At 48.3% G+C, this 21963-nt stretch overlaps 1 protein-coding gene across 3 annotated transcripts in view; it reads right to left on the reverse strand.

Moving 5' to 3' along the window:
* M1AP (meiosis 1 associated protein) overlaps positions 1-21963 on the reverse strand; it is a 155136-nt gene that overhangs the window by 41743 nt on the left and 91430 nt on the right. The gene's annotated exons all lie outside the window — the stretch shown is intronic.

The following is a 21963-nucleotide window of genomic DNA, read 5'->3' on the forward strand; positions in this document are numbered from 1 at the left end:
ATCTCCTGTAGCTAAACAGCCTCACATGAGACAAGGCGGAGCTAGGCTTCTCTGTAATCTCCTGTAGCTAATCAATAGCCTCACATGAGACAAGGCGGAGCTAGACTTCTCTGTAATCTCCTGTAGCTAAACAATAGCCTCACATGAGACAAGGCAGAGCTAGGCTTCTCTGTAATCTCCTGTAGCTAAACAATAGCCTCACATGAGACAAGGCGGAGCTAGGTTTCTCTGTAATCTCCTGTAGTTAAACAATAGCCTCACATGAGACAAGGCGGAGCTAGGCTTCTCTGTAATCTCCTATAGCTAAACAATAGCCTCACATGAGACAAGGCGGAGCTAGGCTTCTCTGTAATCTCCTGTACCTAAACAATAGCCTCACATGAGACAAGGCGGAGCTAGGCTTCTCTGTAATCTCCTGTAGCTAAACAGCCTCATATGAGACAAGGCGGAGCTAGGCTTCTCTGTAATCTCCTGTAGCTAAACAATAGCCTCACATGAGACAAGGCGGAGCTAGGCTTCTCTGTAATCTCCTGTAGCTAAGCAATAGCCTCACATGAGACAAGGCGGAGCTAGGCTTCTCTGTAACCTCCTGCAGCTAAACAATAGCCTCACATGAGACAAGGCGGAGCTAGGCTTCTCTGTAATCTCCTGCAGCTAAACAATAGCCTCACATGAGACAAGGCGGAGCTAGGCTTCTCTGTAATCTCCTGTAGCTAAACAATAGCCTCACATGAGACAAGGCGGAGCTAGGCTTCTCTGTAATCTCCTGTAGCTAAACAGCCTCGCATGAGACAAGGCGGAGCTAGGCTTCTCTGTAATCTCCTGCAGCTAAACAATAGCCTCACATGAGACAAGGCGGAGCTAGACTTCTCTGTAATCTCCTGCAGCTAAACAATAGCCTCACATGAGACAAGGCGGAGCTAGGCTTCTCTGTAACCTCCTGCAGCTAAACAATAGCCTCACATGAGACAAGGCGGAGCTAGGCCTCTCTGTAATCTCCTGCAGCTAAACAATAGCTGCACATGAGACAAGGCGGAGCTAGGCTTCTCTGTAATCTCCTGTAGCTAAACAATAGCCTCATATGAGACAAGGCGGAGCTAGACTTCTCTGTAATCTCCTGTAGCTAAACAATAGCCTCACATGAGACAAGGCGGAGCTAGGCTTCTCTGTAATCTCCTGTAGCTAAACAATAGCCTCACATGAGACAAGGCAGAGCTAGGCTTCTCTGTAATCTCCTGTAGCTAAACAATAGCCTCACATGAGACAAGGCGGAGCTAGGTTTCTCTGTAATCTCCTGTAGTTAAACAATAGCCTCACATGAGACAAGGCGGAGCTAGGCTTCTCTGTAATCTCCTATAGCTAAACAATAGCCTCACATGAGACAAGGCGGAGCTAGGCTTCTCTGTAATCTCCTATACCTAAACAATAGCCTCACATGAGACAAGGCGGAGCTAGGCTTCTCTGTAATCTCCTGTAGCTAAACAGCCTCACATGAGACAAGGCGGAGCTAGGCTTCTCTGTAATCTCCTGTAGCTAAGCAATAGCCTGACATGAGACAAGGCGGAGCTAGGCTTCTCTGTAACCTCCTGCAGCTAAACAATAGCCTCACATGAGACAAGACGGAGCTAGGCTTCTCTGTAACCTCCTGCAGCTAAACAATAGCCTCACATGAGACAAGGCGGAGCTAGGCTTCTCTGTAATCTCCTCTAGCTAAACAATAGCCTCACATGAGACAAGGCGGAGCTAGGCTTCTCTGTAATCTCCTGCAGCTAAACAATAGCCTCACATGAGACAAGGCGGAGCTAGGCTTCTCTGTAATCTCCTGTAGCTAAACAATAGCCTCACATGAGACAAGGCGGAGCTAGGCTTCTCTGTAATCTCCTGTAGCTAAACAATAGCCTCACATGAGACAAGGCGGAGCTAGGCTTCTCTGTAACCTCCTGCAGCTAAACAATAGCCTCACATGAGACAAGGCGGAGCTAGGCTTCTCTGTAATCTCCTCTAGCTAAACAATAGCCTCACATAAGACAAGGCGGAGCTAGGCTTCTCTGTAATCTCCTGTAGCTAAACAATAGCCTCACATGAGACAAGGCGGAGCTAGGCTTCTCTGTAATCTCCTGTAGCTAAACAGCCTCGCATGAGACAAGGCGGAGCTAGGCTTCTCTGTAATCTCCTGTAGCTAAACAGCCTCGCATGAGACAAGGCGGAGCTAGGCTTCTCTGTAATCTCCTGCAGCTAAACAATAGCCTCACATGAGACAAGGCGGAGCTAGACTTCTCTGTAATCTCCTGCAGCTAAACAATAGCCTCACATGAGACAAGGCGGAGCTAGGCTTCTCTGTAACCTCCTGCAGCTAAACAATAGCCTCACATGAGACAAGGCGGAGCTAGGCCACTCTGTAATCTCCTGCAGCTAAACAATAGCTGCACATGAGACAAGGCGGAGCTAGGCTTCTCTGTAATCTCCTGTAGCTAAACAATAGGCTCACATGAGACAAGGTGGAGCTAGGCTTCTCTGTAATCTCCTGTAGCTAAACAGCCTCACATGAGACAAGGCGGAGCTAGGCTTCTCTGTAATCTCCTGTAGCTAAACAATAGCCTCACATGAGACAAGGCGGAGCTAGACTTCTCTGTAATCTCCTGTAGCTAAACAATAGCCTCACATGAGACAAGGCGGAGCTAGACTTCTCTGTAATCTCCTGCAGCTAAACAATAGCCTCACATGAGACAAGGCGGAGCTAGGCTTCTCTGTAATCTCCTGCAGCTAAACAGCCTCACATGAGACAAGGCGGAGCTAGGCTTCTCTGTAACCTCCTGTAGCTAAACAATAGCCTCACATGAGACAAGGCGGAGCTAGGCTTCTCTGTAATCTCCTGTAGCTAAACAATAGCCTCACATAAGACAAGGCAGAGCCAGGCTTCTCTGTAATCTCCAGTACCTAAACAATAGCCTCACATGAGAAAAGGCGGAGCTAGGCTTCTCTGTAATCTCCTGTAGCTAAACAATAGCCTCACATGAGACAAGGCGGAGCTAGGCTTCTCTGTAATCACCTGTAGCTGAACAATAGCCTCACATGAGAAAAGGCGGAGCTAGGCTTCTCTGTAATCTCCTGTAGCTAAACAATAGCCTCACATGAGACAAGGCGGAGCCAGGCTTCTCTGTAATCTCCTATAGCTAAGCAATAGCCTCACATGAGACAAGGCGGAGCTAGGCTTCTCTGTAATCTCCTATAGCTAAACAATAGCCTCACATGAGACAAGGCGGAGCTTGGCTTCTCTGTAATCTCCTGCAGCTAAACAGCCTCACATGAGACAAGGCGGAGCTAGGCTTCTCTGTAACCTCCTGCAGCTAAACAATAGCCACACATGAGACAAGGCGGAGCTAGGCTTCTCTGTAATCTCCTGCAGCTAAACAATAGCCTCACATGAGACAAGGCGGAGCTGGGCTTCTCTGTAATCTCCTGTAGCTAAACAATAGCCTCACATGAGACAAGGCGGAGCTAGGCTTCTCTGTAATCTCCTATAGCTAAACAATAGCCTCACATGAGACAAGGCGGAGCTAGGCTTCTCTGTAATCTCCTGTAGTTAAACAATAGCCACACATGAGACAAGGCGGAGCTAGGCTTCTATGTAATCTCCTGTAGCTAAACAGCCTCACATGAGACAAGGCGGAGCCAGGCTTCTCTGTAATCTCCTGTAGCTAAACAATAGCCTCACATGAGACAAGGCGGAGCTAGGCTTCTCTAATCTCCTGTAGCTAAACAATAGCTTCACATGATACAAGGCGGAGCTAGGCTTCTCTGTAATCTCCAGCAGCTAAACAGCCTCACATGAGACAAGGCAGAGCCAGGCTTCTCTGTAATCTCCTGTAGCTAAACAATAGCCTCACATGAGACAAGGCGGAGCTAGGCTTCTCTGTAATCTCCTGTAGCTAAACAATAGTTTCACATGATACAAGGAGGAGCTAGGCTTCTCTGTAATCTCCTGCAGCTAAACAAAAGCCTCACATGAGACAAGGCGGAGCTAGGCTTCTCTGTAATCTCCTGCAGCTAAACAATAGCCTCACATGAGACAAGGCGGAGCTGGGCTTCTCTGTAATCTCCTGTAGCCAAACAATAGCCTCACATGAGACAAGGCGGAGCTAGACTTCTCTGTAACCTCCTTCAGCTAAACAATAGCCTCACATGAGACAAGGCGGAGCTAGGCTTCTCTGTAATCTCCTGTAGCTAAACAGCCTCGCATGAGACAAGGCGGAGCTAGGCTTCTCTGTAATCTCCTGTAGCTAAACAGCCTCACATGAGACAAGGCGGAGCCAGGCTTCTCTGTAACCTCCTGCAGCTAAACAATAGCCTCACATGAGACAAGGCGGAGCTAGGCTTCTCTGTAATCTTCTGCAGCTAAACAATAGCCTCACATGAGACAAGGCGGAGCTAGGCCTCTCTGTAATCTCCTGTAGCTAAACATCCTCGCATGAGACAAGGTGGAGCTAGGCTTCTCTGTAACCTCCTGCAGCTAAACAATAGCCTCACACGAGACAAGGCGGAGCTAGGCTTCTCTGTAATCTCCTGTAGCTAAACACCCTCACATGATACAAGGCGGAGCTAGACTTCTCTGTAATCTCCTTCAGCTAAACAATAGCCTCACATGAGACAAGGCGGAGCTAGGCTTCTCTGTAATGTCCTGCAGCTAAACAATAGCCTCACATGAGACAAGGCGGAGCTTGGCTTCTCTGTAATCTCCTGTACCTAAACAATAGCCTCACATGAGACAAGGCGGAGCTAGGCTTCTCTGTAATCTCCTGTAGCTAAACAATAGCCTCACATGAGACAAGGCGGAGCTAGGCTTCTCTGTATTCTCCTGTACCTAAACAATAGCCTCACATGAGACAAGGCGGAGCTAGGCTTCTCTGTAATCTCCTGTAGTTTAACAATAGCCTCACATAAAACAAGGCGGAGCTAGGCTTCTCTGTAATCTCCTGCAGCTAAACAATAGCCACACATGAGACAAGGCGGAGCTAGGCTTCTCTGTAATCTCCTGTACCTAAACAATAGCCTCACATGAGACAAGGCGGAGCTAGGCTTCTCTGTAATCTCCTGCAGCTAAACAATAGCCTCACATGAGACAAGGCGGAGCTAGGCTTCTCTGTAATCTCCTGTACCTAAACAATAGCCTCACATGAGACAAGGCGGAGCTAGGCTTCTCTGTAATCTCCTGTAGCTAAACAATAGCCTCACATGAGACAAGGCGGAGCTAGGCTTCTCTGTAATCTCCTGTACCTAAACAATAGCCTCACATGAGACAAGGCGGAGCTAGGCTTCTCTGTAATCTCCTGCAGCTAAACAATAGCCTCACATGAGACAAGGCGGAGCTAGGCTTCTCTGTAATCTCCTGTACCTAAACAATAGCCTCACATGAGACAAGGCGGAGCTAGGCTTCTCTGTAATCTCCTGTAGCTAAACAATAGCCTCACATGAGACAAGGCGGAGCTAGGCTTCTCTGTAATCTCCTGTAGCTAAACAATAGCCTCACATGAGACAAGGCAGAGCTAGGCTTCTCTGTAATCTCCTGTAGCTAAACAATAGCCTCACATGAGACAAGGCGGAGCTAGGCTTCTCTGTAATCTCCTGTAGCTAAACAATAGCCTCACATGAGACAAGGCGGAGCTAGGCTTCTCTGTAATCTCCTGTAGCTAAACAATAGCCTCACACGGGACAAGGCGGAGCTAGGCTTCTCTGTAATCTCCTGCAGCTAAACAGCCTCACATGAGACAAGGCGGAGCTCGGCTTCTCTGTAATCTCCTATAGCTAAACAATAGCCTCACATGAGACAAGGCGGAGCTAGGCTTCTCTGTAACCTCCTGCAGCTAAACAATAGCCTCACATGAGACAAGGCGGAGCTAGGCTTCACTGTAATCTCCTGTAGCTAAACAGCCTCACATGAGACAAGGCGGAGTTGGTCTTCTCTGTAATCTCCTGTAGCGAAACAATAGCCTCACATGAGACAAGGCGGAGCTAGGCTTCTCTGTAACCTCCTGCAGCTAAACAATAGCCTCACATGAGACAAGGCGGAGTTAGGCTACTCTGTAATCTCCTGTAGCTAAACAATAGCCTCACATGAGACAAGGCGGAGCTAGGCTTCTCTGTAATCTCCTGTAGCTAAACAATAGCCTCACATGAGACAAGGCGGAGCTAGGCTTCTCTGTAATCTCCTGTAGCTAAACAATAGCCTCACATGAGACAAGGCGGAGCTAGGCTTCTCTGTAATCTCCTGTACCTAAACAATAGCCTCACATGAGACAAGGCGGAGCTAGGCTTCTCTGTAATCTCCTGTAGCTAAACAGCGTCACATGAGACAAGGCGGAGTTGGTCTTCTCTGTAATCTCCTGTAGCGAAACAATAGCCTCACATGAGACAAGGCGGAGCTAGGCTTCTCTGTAACCTCCTGCAGCTAAACAATAGCCTAACATGAGACAAGGCGGAGCTAGGCTTCTCTGTAATCTCCTGTAGTTTAACAATAGCCTCACATAAGACAAGGCGGAGCTAGGCTTCTCTGTAATCTCCTGTAGCTAAACAATAGCCTCACATGAGACAAGGGGGAGCTAGGCTTCTCTGTAATCTCCTGTAGCTAAACAATAGCCTCACATGAGACAAGGCGGAGCTAGGCTTCTCAGTAATCTCCTGTAGCTAAACAATAGCCTCACATGAGACAAGGCGGAGCTAGGCTTCTCTGTAATCTCCTGTAGCTAAACAATAGCCTCACATGAGACAAGGCGGAGCTAGGCTTCTCTGTAATCTCCTGTACCTAAACAATAGCCTCACATGAGACAAGGCGGAGCTAGGCTTCTCTGTAATCTCCTGTAGTTTAACAATAGCCTCACATAAGACAAGGCGGAGCTAGGCTTCTCTGTAATCTCCTGCAGCTAAACAATAGCCTCACATGAGACAAGGCGGAGCTAGGCTTCTCTGTAATCTCCTGTACCTAAACAATAGCCTCACATGAGACAAGGCGGAGCTAGGCTTCTCTGTAATCTCCTGCAGCTAAACAATAGCCTCACATGAGACAAGGCGGAGCTAGGCTTCTCTGTAATCTCCTGTAGCTAAACAATAGCCTCACATGAGACAAGGCGGAGCTAGGCTTCTCTGTAATCTCCTGTAGCTAAACAATAGCCTCACATGAGACAAGGCGGAGCTAGGCTTCTCTGTAATCTCCTGTACCTAAACAATAGCCTCACATGAGACAAGGCGGAGCTAGGCTTCTCTGTAATCTCCTGTAGCTAAACAATAGCCTCACATGAGACAAGGCGGAGCTAGGCTTCTCTGTAATCTCCTGTAGCTAAACAATAGCCTCACATGAGACAAGGCAGAGCTAGGCTTCTCTGTAATCTCCTGCAGCTAAACAATAGCCACACATGAGACAAGGCGGAGCTAGGCTTCTCTGTAATCTTCTGTACCTAAACAATAGCCTCACATGAGACAAGGCGGAGCTAGGCTTCTCTGTAATCTCCTGCAGCTAAACAATAGCCTCACATGAGACAAGGCGGAGCTAGGCTTCTCTGTAATCTCCTGTACCTAAACAATAGCCTCACATGAGACAAGGCGGAGCTAGGCTTCTCTGTAATCTCCTGTAGCTAAACAATAGCCTCACATGAGACAAGGCGGAGCTAGGCTTCTCTGTAATCTCCTGTAGCTAAACAATAGCCTCACATGAGACAAGGCGGAGCTAGGCTTCTCTGTAATCTCCTGCAGCTAAACAATAGCCTCACATGAGACAAGGCGGAGCTAGGCTTCTCTGTAATCTCCTGTACCTAAACAATAGCCTCACATGAGACAAGGCGGAGCTAGGCTTCTCTGTAATCTCCTGTAGCTAAACAATAGCCTCACATGAGACAAGGCGGAGCTAGGCTTCTCTGTAATCTCCTGTAGCTAAACAATAGCCTCACATGAGACAAGGCGGAGCTAGGCTTCTCTGTAATCTCCTATAGCTAAACAATAGCCTCACATGAGACAAGGCGGAGCTAGGCTTCTCTGTAACCTCCTGCAGCTAAACAATAGCCTCACATGAGACAAGGCGGAGCTAGGCTTCACTGTAATCTCCTGTAGCTAAACAGCCTCACATGAGACAAGGCGGAGTTGGTCTTCTCTGTAATCTCCTGTAGCGAAACAATAGCCTCACATGAGACAAGGCGGAGCTAGGCTTCTCTGTAACCTCCTGCAGCTAAACAATAGCCTCACATGAGACAAGGCGGAGCTAGGCTACTCTGTAATCTCCTGTAGCTAAACAATAGCCTCACATGAGACAAGGCGGAGCTAGGCTTCTCTGTAATCTCCTGTACCTAAACAATAGCCTCACATGAGACAAGGCGGAGCTAGGCTTCTCTGTAATCTCCTGTAGTTTAACAATAGCCTCACATAAGACAAGGCGGAGCTAGGCTTCTCTGTAATCTCCTGCAGCTAAACAATAGCCTCACATGAGACAAGGCGGAGCTAGGCTTCTCTGTAATCTCCTGTACCTAAACAATAGCCTCACATGAGACAAGGCGGAGCTAGGCTTCTCTGTAATCTCCTGCAGCTAAACAATACACATGAGACAAGGCGGAGCTAGGCTTCTCTGTAATCTCCTGCAGCTAAACAATAGCCTCACATGAGACAAGGCGGAGCTAGACTTCTCTGTAATCTACTGCAGCTAAACAATAGCCTCACATGAGACAAGGCGGAGCTAGGCTTCTCTGTAATCTCCTGTAGCTAAACAGCCTCACATGAGACAAGGCGGAGCTAGGCTTCTCTGTAATCTCCTGCAGCTAAACAGGCTCACATGGGACAAGGCGGAGCTAGACTTTTCTGTAATCTCCTGCAGCTAAACAATAGCCTCACATGAGACAAGGCGGAGCTAGGCCTCTCTGTAATCTCCTGTAGCTAAACAGCCTCACATGAGACAAGGCGGAGCTAGGCTTCTCTGTAACCTCCTGCAGCTAAACAATAGCCTCACATGAGACAAGGCGGAGCTAGGCTTCTCTGTAATCTCTTGTAGCTAAACAGCCTCACATGAGACAAGGTGGAGCCAGGCTACTCTGTAATCTCCTGTAGCTAAACAATAGCCTCACATGAGACAAGGCGGAGCTAGTCTTCTCTGTAATCTCCTGCAGCTAAACAATAGCCTCACATGAGACAAGGCGGAGCTAGGCTTCTCTGTAATCTCCTGTAGCTAAACAATAGCTTCACATGATACAAGGCGGAGCTAGGCTTCTCTGTAATCTCCTGCAGCTAAACAGCCTCACATGAGACAAGGCGGAGCTAGGCCTCTCTGTAATCTCCTGTAGCTAAACAATAGGGTCACATGAGACAAGGCGGAGCTAGGCTTCTCTGTAATCTCCTGTAGCTAAACAATAGCTTCACATGATACAAGGCGGAGCTAGGCTTCTCTGTAATCTCCTGCAGCTAAACAAAAGCCTCACATGAGACAAGGCGGAGCTAGGCTTCTCTGTAATCTCCTGCAGCTAAACAATAGCCTCACATGAGACAAGGCGGAGCTGGGCTTCTCTGTAATCTCCTGTAGCTAAACAATAGCCTCACATGAGACAAGGCAGAGCTAGGCTTCTCTGTAATCTCCTGTAGCTAAACAGCCTCGCATAAGACAAGGCGGAGCTAGGCTTCTCTGTAATCTCCTGTAGCTAAACAGCGTCACATAAGACAAGGCAGAGCCAGGCTTCTCTGTAACCTCCTGCACCTAAACAATAGCCTCACATGAGACAAGGCGGAGCTATTCCTCTCTGTAATCTTCTGCAGCTAAACAATAGCCTCACATGAGACAAGGCGGAGCTAGGCCTCTCTGTAATCTCCTGCAGCTAAACAATAGCCTCATATGAGACAAGGCGGAGCTAGGCCTCTCTGTAATCTCCTGTAGCTAAACAGCCTCACATGAGACAATGCCGAGCTAGGCTTCTCTGTAACCTCCTGCAGCTAAACAATAGCCTCACATGAGACAAGGCGGAGCTAGGCTTCTCTGTAATCTCCTGTAGCTAAACAGCCTCACATGATACAAGGCGGAGCTAGACTTCTCTGTAATCTCCTGCAGCTAAACAATAGCCTCACATGAGACAAGGCGGAGCTAGGCCTCTCTGTAATCTCCTGTAGCTAAACATCCTCACATGAGACAAGGCGGAGCTAGGCTTCTCTGTAACCTCCTGCAGCTAAACAATAGCCTCACATGAGACAAGGCGGAGCTAGGCTTCTCTGTAATCTCCTGTAGCTAAACAGCCTCACATGATACAAGGCGGAGCTAGACTTCTCTGTAATCCCCTGCAGCTAAACAATAGCCTCACATGAGACAAGGCGGAGCTAGGCTTCTCTGTAATCTCCTGTGGCTAAACAATAGCCTCACATGAGACAAGGCGGAGCTAGGCTTCTCTGTAATCTCCTGTAGCTAAACAATAGCCTCACATGAGACAAGGCGGAGCTAGGCTTCTCTGTAATCTCCTGTATCTTAACAATAGCCTCACATGAGACAAGGCGGAGCTAGGCTTCTCTGTAATCTCCTGCAGCTAAACAATAGCCTCACATGAGACAAGGCGGAGGCAGGCTTCTCTGTAATCTCCTGCAGCTAAACAATATCCTCACATGAGACAAGGCGGAGCTAGGCTTCTCTGTAATCTCCTGTAGCTAAACAATAGCCTCACATGAGACAAGGCGGAGCTAGGCTTCTCTGTAATCTCCTGTAGCTGAACAATAGCCTCACATGAGACAAGGCGGAGCTAGGCTTCTCTGTAATCTCCTGTAGCTAAACACCTCACATGATACAAGGCGGAGCTAGACTTCTCTGTAATCTCCTGCAGCTAAACAATAGCCTCACATGAGACAAGGCGGAGTTAGGCCTCTCTGTAATCTCCTGTAGCTAAACAGCCTCACATGAGACAAGGCGGAGCTAGGCTTCTCTGTAATCTCCTGCAGCTAAACAATAGACTTACATGAGACAAGGCGGAGCTAGGCTTCTCTGTAATCTCCTGTAGCTAAACAATAGCCTCACATGAGACAAGGCGGAGCTGGGCTTCTCTGTAATCTCCTGTAGATAAACAATAGCCTCACATGAGAAGGCGGAGCCAGGCTTCTCTGTAATCTCCTGTAGCTAAACAACAGCCTCACATGAGACAAGGCCGAGCTAGGCCTCTCTGTAATCTCCTGTAGCTAAACAATAGCCTCACATGAGACAAGGCGGAGCTAGGCCTCTCTGTAACCTCCTGTAGCTAAACAATAGCCTCACATGAGACAAGGGGAGCTAGGCCTCTCTTTAATCTTCTGTAGCTAAACAATAGCCTCACATGAGACAAGGCGGAGCTAGGCTTCTTTGTTATCTCCTGTAGCTAAATAGCCTCACATGAGACAAGGTGGAGCTAGGCCTCTCTGTAATCTCCTGCAGCTAAACAATAGCCTCACATGAGACAAGGCGGAGGTGGGCTTCTCTGTAATCTCCTGTAGCTAAACAATAGCCTCACATGAGACAAGGTGGAGCTAGGCCTCTCTGTAATCTCCTGCAGCTAAACAATAGCCTCACATGAGACAAGGCAGAGCTAGGCTTCTCTGTAATCTCCTGCAGCTAAACAATAGCCTTACATGAGACAAGGCGGAGCTAGGCCTCTCTGTAATCTCCTGCAGCTAAACAATAGCCTCACATGAGAAAAGGCGGAGCTAGGCTTCTCTGTAATCTCCTGTAGCTAAACAATAGCCTCACATGAGACAAGGCGGAGTTGGGCTTCTCTGTAATCTCCTGCAGCTAAACAATAGCCTCACATGAGACAAGGCGGAGCTAGGCTTCTCCGTAATCTCCTGCAGCTAAACAATAGCCTCACATGAGACAAGGCGGAGCTAGGCTTCTCTGTAATCTCCTGCAGCTAAACAATAGCCTCACATGAGACAAGGCGGAGCTAGGCTTCTCCGTAATCTCCTGCAGCTAAACAATAGCCTCACATGAGACAAGGCGGAGGTGGGCTTCTCTGTAATCTCCTGTAGCTAAACAATAGCCTCACATGAGACAAGGCGGAGCTAGGCTTCTCTGTAATCTCCTGTACCTAAACAATAGCCTCACATGAGACAAGGCGGAGCTAGGTTTCTCTGTAATCTCCTGCAGCTAAACAATAGCCACACATGAGACAAGGCGGAGCTAGGCTTCTCTGTAATCTTCTGTACCTAAACAATAGCCTCACATGAGACAAGGCGGAGCTAGGCTTCTCTGTAATCTCCTGCAGCTAAACAACAGCCTCACATGAGACAAGGCGGAGCTAGGCTTCTCTGTAATCTCCTGTACCTAAACAATAGCCTCACATGAGACAAGGCGGAGCTAGGCTTCTCTGTAATCTCCTGCAGCTAAACAATAGCCTCACATGAGACAAGGCGGAGCTAGGCTTCTCTGTAATCTCCTGTACCTAAACAATAGCCTCACATGAGACAAGGCGGAGCTAGGCTTCTCTGTAATCTCCTGTAGCTAAACAATAGCCTCACATGAGACAAGGCGGAGCTAGGCTTCTCTGTAATCTCCTGTAGCTAAACAATAGCCTCACATGAGACAAGGCGGAGCTAGGCTTCTCTGTAATCTCCTATAGCTAAACAATAGCCTCACATGAGACAAGGCGGAGCTAGGCTTCTCTGTAACCTCCTGCAGCTAAACAATAGCCTCACATGAGACAAGGCGGAGCTAGGCTTCACTGTAATCTCCTGTAGCTAAACAGCCTCACATGAGACAAGGCGGAGTTGGTCTTCTCTGTAATCTCCTGTAGCGAAACAATAGCCTCACATGAGACAAGGCGGAGCTAGGCTTCTCTGTAATCTCCTGCAGCTAAACAATAGCCTCACATGAGACAAGGCGGAGCTAGGCTACTCTGTAATCTCCTGTAGCTAAACAATAGCCTCACATGAGACAAGGCGGAGCTAGGCTTCTCTGTAATCTCCTGTAGCTAAACAATAGCCTCACATGAGACAAGGCGGAGCTAGGCTTCTCTGTAATCTCCTGTAGCTAAACAATAGCCTCACATGAGACAAGGCGGAGCTAGGCTTCTCTGTAATCTCCTGTAGCTAAACAATAGCCTCACATGAGACAAGGCGGAGCTAGGCTTCTCTGTAACCTCCTGCAGCTAAACAATAGCCTCACATGAGACAAGGCGGAGCTAGGCTTTACTGTAATCTCCTGTAGCTAAACAATAGCCTCACATGAGACAAGGCGGAGTTGGGCTTCTCTGTAATCTCCTGTAGCGAAACAGCCTCACATGAGACAAGGCGGAGCTAGGCTTCTCTGTAACCTCCTGCAGCTAAAAAATAGCCTCACATGAGACAAGGCGGAGCTAGGCTTCTCTGTAATCTCCTGTAGCTAAACAATAGCCTCACATGAGACAAGGCGGAGCTAGGCTTCTCTGTAATCTCCTGTAGCTAAACAATAGCCTCACATGAGACAAGGCGGAGCTAGGCTTCTCTGTAATCTCCTGCAGCTAAACAATAGCCTCACATGAGACAAGGCGGAGCTAGACTTCTCTGTAATCTCCTGCAGCTAAACAATAGCCTCACATGAGACAAGGCGGAGCTAGGCTTGTCTGTAATCTCCTGTAGCTAAACAGCCTCACATGAGACAAGGCGGAGCTAGGCTTCTCTGTAATCTCCTGCAGCTAAACAGGCTCACATGAGACAAGGCGGAGCTAGACTTTTCTGTAATCTCCTGCAGCTAAACAATAGCCTCACATGAGACAAGGCGGAGCTAGGCCTCTCTGTAATCTCCTGTAGCTAAACAGCCTCACATGAGACAAGGCGGAGCTAGGCTTCTCTGTAACCTCCTGCAGCTAAACAATAGCCTCACATGAGACAAGGCGGAGCTAGGCTTCTCTGTAATCTCTTGTAGCTAAACAGCCTCACATGAGACAAGGCGGAGCCAGGCTTCTCTGTAATCTCCTGTAGCTAAACAATAGCCTCACATGAGACAAGGCGGAGCTAGTCTTCTCTGTAATCTCCTGCAGCTAAACAATAGCCTCACATGAGACAAGGCGGAGCTAGGCTTCTCTGTAATCTCCTGTAGCTAAACAATAGCTTCACATGATACAAGGCGGAGCTAGGCTTCTCTGTAATCTCCTGCAGCTAAACAGCCTCACATGAGACAAGGCAGAGCTAGGCCTCTCTGTAATCTCCTGTAGCTAAACAATAGGGTCACATGAGACAAGGCGGAGCTAGGCTTCTCTGTAATCTCCTGTAGCTAAACAATAGCTTCACATGATACAAGGCGGAGCTAGGCTTCTCTGTAATCTCCTGCAGCTAAACAAAAGCCTCAGATGAGACAAGGCGGAGCTAGGCTTCTCTGTAATCTCCTGCAGCTAAACAATAGCCTCACATGAGACAAGGCGGAGCTGGGCTTCTCTGTAATCTCCTGTAGCTAAACAATAGCCTCACATGAGACAAGGCAGAGCTAGGCTTCTCTGTAATCTCCTGTAGCTAAACAGCCTCGCATGAGACAAGGCGGAGCTAGGCTTCTCTGTAATCTCCTGTAGCTAAACAGCGTCACATAAGACAAGGCAGAGCCAGGCTTCTCTGTAACCTCCTGCACCTAAACAATAGCCTCACATGAGACAAGGCGGAGCTATTCCTCTCTGTAATCTTCTGCAGCTAAACAATAGCCTCACATGAGACAAGGCGGAGCTAGGCCTCTCTGTAATCTCCTGCAGCTAAACAATAGCCTCATATGAGACAAGGCGGAGCTAGGCCTCTCTGTAATCTCCTGTAGCTAAACAGCCTCACATGAGACAATGCCGAGCTAGGCTTCTCTGTAACCTCCTGCAGCTAAACAATAGCCTCACATGAGACAAGGCGGAGCTAGGCTTCTCTGTAATCTCCTGTAGCTAAACAGCCTCACATGATACAAGGCGGAGCTAGACTTCTCTGTAATCTCCTGCAGCTAAACAATAGCCTCACATGAGACAAGGCGGAGCTAGGCCTCTCTGTAATCTCCTGTAGCTAAACAGCCTCACATGAGACAAGGCGGAGCTAGGCTTCTCTGTAATCTCCTGCAGCTAAACAATAGACTTACATGAGACAAGGCGGAGCTAGGCTTCTCTGTAATCTCCTGTAGCTAAACAATAGCCTCACATGAGACAAGGCGGAGCTGGGCTTCTCTGTAATCTCCTGTAGATAAACAATAGCCTCACATGAGAAGGCGGAGCCAGGCTTCTCTGTAATCTCCTGTAGCTAAACAACAGCCTCACATGAGACAAGGCCGAGCTAGGCCTCTCTGTAATCTCCTGTAGCTAAACAATAGCCTCACATGAGACAAGGCGGAGCTAGGCCTCTCTGTAACCTCCTGTAGCTAAACAATAGCCTCACATGAGACAAGGGGAGCTAGGCCTCTCTTTAATCTTCTGTAGCTAAACAATAGCCTCACATGAGACAAGGCGGAGCTAGGCTTCTTTGTTATCTCCTGTAGCTAAATAGCCTCACATGAGACAAGGTGGAGCTAGGCCTCTCTGTAATCTCCTGCAACTAAACAATAGCCTCACATGAGACAAGGCGGAGGTGGGCTTCTCTGTAATCTCCTGTAGCTAAACAATAGCCTCACATGAGACAAGGTGGAGCTAGGCCTCTCTGTAATCTCCTGCAGCTAAACAATAGCCTCACATGAGACAAGGCAGAGCTAGGCTTCTCTGTAATCTCCTGCAGCTAAACAATAGCCTTACATGAGACAAGGCGGAGCTAGGCCTCTCTGTAATCTCCTGCAGCTAAACAATAGCCTCACATGAGAAAAGGCGGAGCTAGGCTTCTCTGTAATCTCCTGTAGCTAAACAATAGCCTCACATGAGACAAGGCGGAGTTGGGCTTCTCTGTAATCTCCTGCAGCTAAACAATAGCCTCACATGAGACAAGGCGGAGCTAGGCTTCTCCGTAATCTCCTGCAGCTAAACAATAGCCTCACATGAGACAAGGCGGAGCTAGGCTTCTCTGTAATCTCCTGCAGCTAAACAATAGCCTCACATGAGACAAGGCGGAGCTAGGCTTCTCCGTAATCTCCTGCAGCTAAACAATAGCCTCACATGAGACAAGGCGGAGGTGGGCTTCTCTGTAATCTCCTGTAGCTAAACAATAGCCTCACATGAGACAAGGCGGAGCTAGGCTTCTCTGTAATCTCCTGTACCTAAACAATAGCCTCACATGAGACAAGGCGGAGCTAGGCTTCTCTGTAATCTCCTGCAGCTAAACAATAGCCACACATGAGACAAGGCGGAGCTAGGCTTCTCTGTAATCTTCTGTACCTAAACAATAGCCTCACATGAGACAAGGCGGAGCTAGGCTTCTCTGTAATCTCCTGCAGCTAAACAATAGCCTCACATGAGACAAGGCGGAGCTAGGCTTCTCTGTAATCTCCTGTACCTAAACAATAGCCTCACATGAGACAAGGCGGAGCTAGGCTTCTCTGTAATCTCCTGCAGCTAAACAATAGCCTCACATGAGACAAGGCGGAGCTAGGCTTCTCTGTAATCTCCTGTACCTAAACAATAGCCTCACATGAGACAAGGCGGAGCTAGGCTTCTCTGTAATCTCCTGTAGCTAAACAATAGCCTCACATGAGACAAGGCGGAGCTAGGCTTCTCTGTAATCTCCTGTAGCTAAACAATAGCCTCATATGAGACAAGGCGGAGCTAGGCTTCTCTGTAATCTCCTATAGCTAAACAATAGCCTCACATGAGACAAGGCGGAGCTGGGCTTCTCTGTAACCTCCTGCAGCTAAACAATAGCCTCACATGAGACAAGGCGGAGCTAGGCTTCACTGTAATCTCCTGTAGCTAAACAGCCTCACATGAGACAAGGCGGAGTTGGTCTTCTCTGTAATCTCCTGTAGCGAAACAATAGCCTCACATGAGACAAGGCGGAGCTAGGCTTCTCTGTAATCTCCTGCAGCTAAACAATAGCCTCACATGAGACAAGGCGGAGCTAGGCTACTCTGTAATCTCCTGTAGCTAAACAATAGCCTCACATGAGACAAGGCGGAGCTATGCTTCTCTGTAATCTCCTGTAGCTAAACAATAGCCTCACATGAGACAAGGCGGAGCTAGGCTTCACTGTAATCTCCTGTAGCTAAACAATAGCCTCACATGAGACAAGGCGGAGTTGGGCTTCTCTGTAATCTCCTGTAGCGAAACAGCCTCACATGAGACAAGGCGGAGCTAGGCTTCTCTGTAACCTCCTGCAGCTAAAAAATAGCCTCACATGAGACAAGGCGGAGCTAGGCTTCTCTGTAATCTCCTGTAGCTAAACAATAGCCTCACATGAGACAAGGCGGAGCTAGGCTTCTCTGTAATCTCCTGTAGCTAAACAATAGCCTCACATGAGACAAGGCGGAGCTAGGCTTCTCTGTAATCTCCTGCAGCTAAACAATAGCCTCACATGAGACAAGGCGGAGCTAGACTTCTCTGTAATCTCCTGCAGCTAAACAATAGCCTCACATGAGACAAGGCGGAGCTAGGCTTCTCTGTAATCTCCTGTAGCTAAACAGCCTCACATGAGACAAGGCGGAGCTAGGCTTCTCTGTAATCTCCTGCAGCTAAACAGGCTCACATGAGACAAGGCGGAGCTAGACTTTTCTGTAATCTCCTGCAGCTAAACAATAGCCTCACATGAGACAAGGCGGAGCTAGGCCTCTCTGTAATCTCCTGTAGCTAAACAGCCTCACATGAGACAAGGCGGAGCTAGGCTTCTCTGTAACCTCCTGCAGCTAAACAATAGCCTCACATGAGACAAGGCGGAGCTAGGCTTCTCTGTAATCTCTTGTAGCTAAACAGCCTCACATGAGACAAGGCGGAGCTAGGCTTCTCTGTAATCTCCTGTAGCTAAACAATAGCCTCACATGAGACAAGGCGGAGCTAGGCTTCTCTGTAATCTCCTGTAGCTAAACAATAGCCTCATATGAGACAAGGCGGAGCTAGGCTTCTCTGTAATCTCCTATAGCTAAACAATAGCCTCACATGAGACAAGGCGGTGCTAGGCTTCTCTGTAACCTCCTGCAGCTAAACAATAGCCTCACATGAGACAAGGCGGAGCTAGGCTTCACTGTAATCTCCTGTAGCTAAACAGCCTCACATGAGACAAGGCGGAGTTGGTCTTCTCTGTAATCTCCTGTAGCGAAACAATAGCCTCACATGAGACAAGGCGGAGCTAGGCTTCTCTGTAATCTCCTGCAGCTAAACAATAGCCTCACATGAGACAAGGCGGAGCTAGGCTACTCTGTAATCTCCTGTAGCTAAACAATAGCCTCACATGAGACAAGGCGGAGCTAGGCTTCTCTGTAATCTCCTGTAGCTAAACAATAGCCTCACATGAGACAAGGCGGAGCTAGGCTTCACTGTAATCTCCTGTAGCTAAACAATAGCCTCACATGAGACAAGGCGGAGTTGGGCTTCTCTGTAATCTCCTGTAGCGAAACAGCCTCACATGAGACAAGGCGGAGCTAGGCTTCTCTGTAACCTCCTGCAGCTAAAAAATAGCCTCACATGAGACAAGGCGGAGCTAGGCTTCTCTGTAATCTCCTGTAGCTAAACAATAGCCTCACATGAGACAAGGCGGAGCTAGGCTTCTCTGTAATCTCCTGTAGCTAAACAATAGCCTCACATGAGACAAGGCGGAGCTAGGCTTCTCTGTAATCTCCTGCAGCTAAACAATAGCCTCACATGAGACAAGGCGGAGCTAGACTTCTCTGTAATCTCCTGCAGCTAAACAATAGCCTCACATGAGACAAGGCGGAGCTAGGCTTCTCTGTAATCTCCTGTAGCTAAACAGCCTCACATGAGACAAGGCGGAGCTAGGCTTCTCTGTAATCTCCTGCAGCTAAACAGGCTCACATGAGACAAGGCGGAGCTAGACTTTTCTGTAATCTCCTGCAGCTAAACAATAGCCTCACATGAGACAAGGCGGAGCTAGGCCTCTCTGTAATCTCCTGTAGCTAAACAGCCTCACATGAGACAAGGCGGAGCTAGGCTTCTCTGTAACCTCCTGCAGCTAAACAATAGCCTCACATGAGACAAGGCGGAGCTAGGCTTCTCTGTAATCTCTTGTAGCTAAACAGCCTCACATGAGACAAGGCGGAGCCAGGCTTCTCTGTAATCTCCTGTAGCTAAACAATAGCCTCACATGAGACAAGGCGGAGCTAGTCTTCTCTGTAATCTCCTGCAGCTAAACAATAGCCTCACATGAGACAAGGCGGAGCTAGGCTTCTCTGTAATCTCCTGTAGCTAAACAATAGCTTCACATGATACAAGGCGGAGCTAGGCTTCTCTGTAATCTCCTGCAGCTAAACAGCCTCACATGAGACAAGGCAGAGCTAGGCCTCTCTGTAATCTCCTGTAGCTAAACAATAGGGTCACATGAGACAAGGCGGAGCTAGGCTTCTCTGTAATCTCCTGTAGCTAAACAATAGCTTCACATGATACAAGGCGGAGCTAGGCTTCTCTGTAATCTCCTGCAGCTAAACAAAAGCCTCACATGAGACAAGGCGGAGCTAGGCTTCTCTGTAATCTCCTGCAGCTAAACAATAGCCTCACATGAGACAAGGCGGAGCTGGGCTTCTCTGTAATCTCCTGTAGCTAAACAATAGCCTCACATGAGACAAGGCGGAGCTAGGCTTCTCTGTAATCTCCTGTAGCTAAACAGCGTCACATAAGACAAGGCAGAGCCAGGCTTCTCTGTAACCTCCTGCACCTAAACAATAGCCTCACATGAGACAAGGCGGAGCTATTCCTCTCTGTAATCTTCTGCAGCTAAACAATAGCCTCACATGAGACAAGGCGGAGCTAGGCCTCTCTGTAATCTCCTGCAGCTAAACAATAGCCTCATATGAGACAAGGCGGAGCTAGGCCTCTCTGTAATCTCCTGTAGCTAAACAGCCTCACATGAGACAATGCCGAGCTAGGCTTCTCTGTAACCTCCTGCAGCTAAACAATAGCCTCACATGAGACAAGGCGGAGCTAGGCTTCTCTGTAATCTCCTGTAGCTAAACAGCCTCACATGATACAAGGCGGAGCTAGACTTCTCTGTAATCTCCTGCAGCTAAACAATAGCCTCACATGAGACAAGGCGGAGCTAGGCCTCTCTGTAATCTCCTGTAGCTGAAAACATCCTCACATGAGACAAGGCGGAGCTAGGCTTCTCTGTAACCTCCTGCAGCTAAACAATAGCCTCACATGAGACAAGGCGGAGCTAGGCTTCTCTGTAATCTCCTGTAGCTAAACAGCCTCACATGATACAAGGCGGAGCTAGACTTCTCTGTAATCCCCTGCAGCTAAACAATAGCCTCACATGAGACAAGGCGGAGCTAGGCTTCTCTGTAATCTCCTGTGGCTAAACAATAGCCTCACATGAGACAAGGCGGAGCTAGGCTTCTCTGTAATCTCCTGTAGCTAAACAATAGCCTCACATGAGACAAGGCGGAGCTAGGCTTCTCTGTAATCTCCTGTATCTTAACAATAGCCTCACATGAGACAAGGCGGAGCTAGGCTTCTCTGTAATCTCCTGCAGCTAAACAATAGCCTCACATGAGACAAGGCGGAGGCAGGCTTCTCTGTAATCTCCTGCAGCTAAACAATATCCTCACATGAGACAAGGCGGAGCTAGGCTTCTCTGTAATCTCCTGTAGCTAAACAATAGCCTCACATGAGACAAGGCGGAGCTAGGCTTCTCTGTAATCTCCTGTAGCTGAACAATAGCCTCACATGAGACAAGGCGGAGCTAGGCTTCTCTGTAATCTCCTGTAGCTAAACACCTCACATGATACAAGGCGGAGCTAGACTTCTCTGTAATCTCCTGCAGCTAAACAATAGCCTCACATGAGACAAGGCGGAGTTAGGCCTCTCTGTAATCTCCTGTAGCTAAACAGCCTCACATGAGACAAGGCGGAGCTAGGCTTCTCTGTAATCTCCTGCAGCTAAACAATAGACTTACATGAGACAAGGCGGAGCTAGGCTCCTCTGTAATCTCCTGTAGCTAAACAATAGCCTCACATGAGACAAGGCGGAGCTGGGCTTCTCTGTAATCTCCTGTAGATAAACAATAGCCTCACATGAGAAGGCGGAGCCAGGCTTCTCTGTAATCTCCTGTAGCTAAACAACAGCCTCACATGAGACAAGGCGGAGCTAGGCCTCTCTGTAATCTCCTGTAGCTAAACAATAGCCTCACATGAGACAAGGCGGAGCTAGGCCTCTCTGTAACCTCCTGTAGCTAAACAATAGCCTCACATGAGACAAGGGGAGCTAGGCCTCTCTTTAATCTCCTGTAGCTAAACAATAGCCTCACATGAGACAAGGCAGAGCTAGGCTTCTTTGTTATCTCCTGTAGCTAAATAGCCTCACATGAGACAAGGTGGAGCTAGGCCTCTCTGTAATCTCCTGCAGCTAAACAATAGCCTCACATGAGACAAGGCGGAGGTGGGCTTCTCTGTAATCTCCTGTAGCTAAACAATAGCCTCACATGAGACAAGGTGGAGCTAGGCCTCTCTGTAATCTCCTGCAGCTAAACAATAGCCTCACATGAGACAAGGCAGAGCTAGGCTTCTCTGTAATCTCCTGCAGCTAAACAATAGCCTTACATGAGACAAGGCGGAGCTAGGCCTCTCTGTAATCTCCTGCAGCTAAACAATAGCCTCACATGAGAAAAGGCGGAGCTAGGCTTCTCTGTAATCTCCTGTAGCTAAACAATAGCCTCACATGAGACAAGGCGGAGTTGGGCTTCTCTGTAATCTCCTGCAGCTAAACAATAGCCTCACATGAGACAAGGCGGAGCTAGGCTTCTCCGTAATCTCCTGCAGCTAAACAATAGCCTCACATGAGACAAGGCGGAGCTAGGCTTCTCTGTAATCTCCTGCAGCTAAACAATAGCCTCACATGAGACAAGGCGGAGCTAGGCTTCTCCGTAATCTCCTGCAGCTAAACAATAGCCTCACATGAGACAAGGCGGAGGTGGGCTTCT

The sequence above is a fragment of the Hyperolius riggenbachi genome, chromosome 1 (genome assembly GCF_040937935.1).
Source record: "Hyperolius riggenbachi isolate aHypRig1 chromosome 1, aHypRig1.pri, whole genome shotgun sequence".
NCBI classification, from domain to species: Eukaryota; Metazoa; Chordata; class Amphibia; order Anura; family Hyperoliidae; genus Hyperolius; species Hyperolius riggenbachi.